Source organism: Arachis duranensis, chromosome 1, assembly GCF_000817695.3.
Source record: "Arachis duranensis cultivar V14167 chromosome 1, aradu.V14167.gnm2.J7QH, whole genome shotgun sequence".
NCBI classification, from domain to species: Eukaryota; Viridiplantae; Streptophyta; class Magnoliopsida; order Fabales; family Fabaceae; genus Arachis; species Arachis duranensis.
In genome coordinates, this window is record NC_029772.3 from 18,368,315 (window position 1) to 18,368,745 (window position 431).

The window sequence follows — 431 nt, forward strand, 5'->3', positions numbered from 1 at the left end:
GCAAGGGTTTCACTGTTGTCAGTGGCTACCTCCCATCCTCTCAGTGTAAATGTTCAACGCACCCTGTCACGGCACGGCTATCCATCTGTCGGTTCTCAATCAGGCCGGAATAGAATCCAGTAATTCTTTTGCGTCTGTCACTAACGCCTCGCCCTCAGGAGTTTGAAGCTCGTCACAGTCATTCAATCATTGAATCCTACTCAGGATACCACAGACAATGTTAGACCTTCCGGATTCTCTTGAATGCCGCCATCAGTTCTAGCCTATACCACGAAGACTCTGATATCACGGAATGGCTGGCTCGGTTGTCAGGTGAGCGCTCGGTTGTCAGGTGATCAACCATGCATCGTGTATCAGGAATCCAAGAGATATTCACCCAATCGAAGGTAGAACGGAGGTGGTTGTCAGTCACACGTTCATAGGTGAGAATG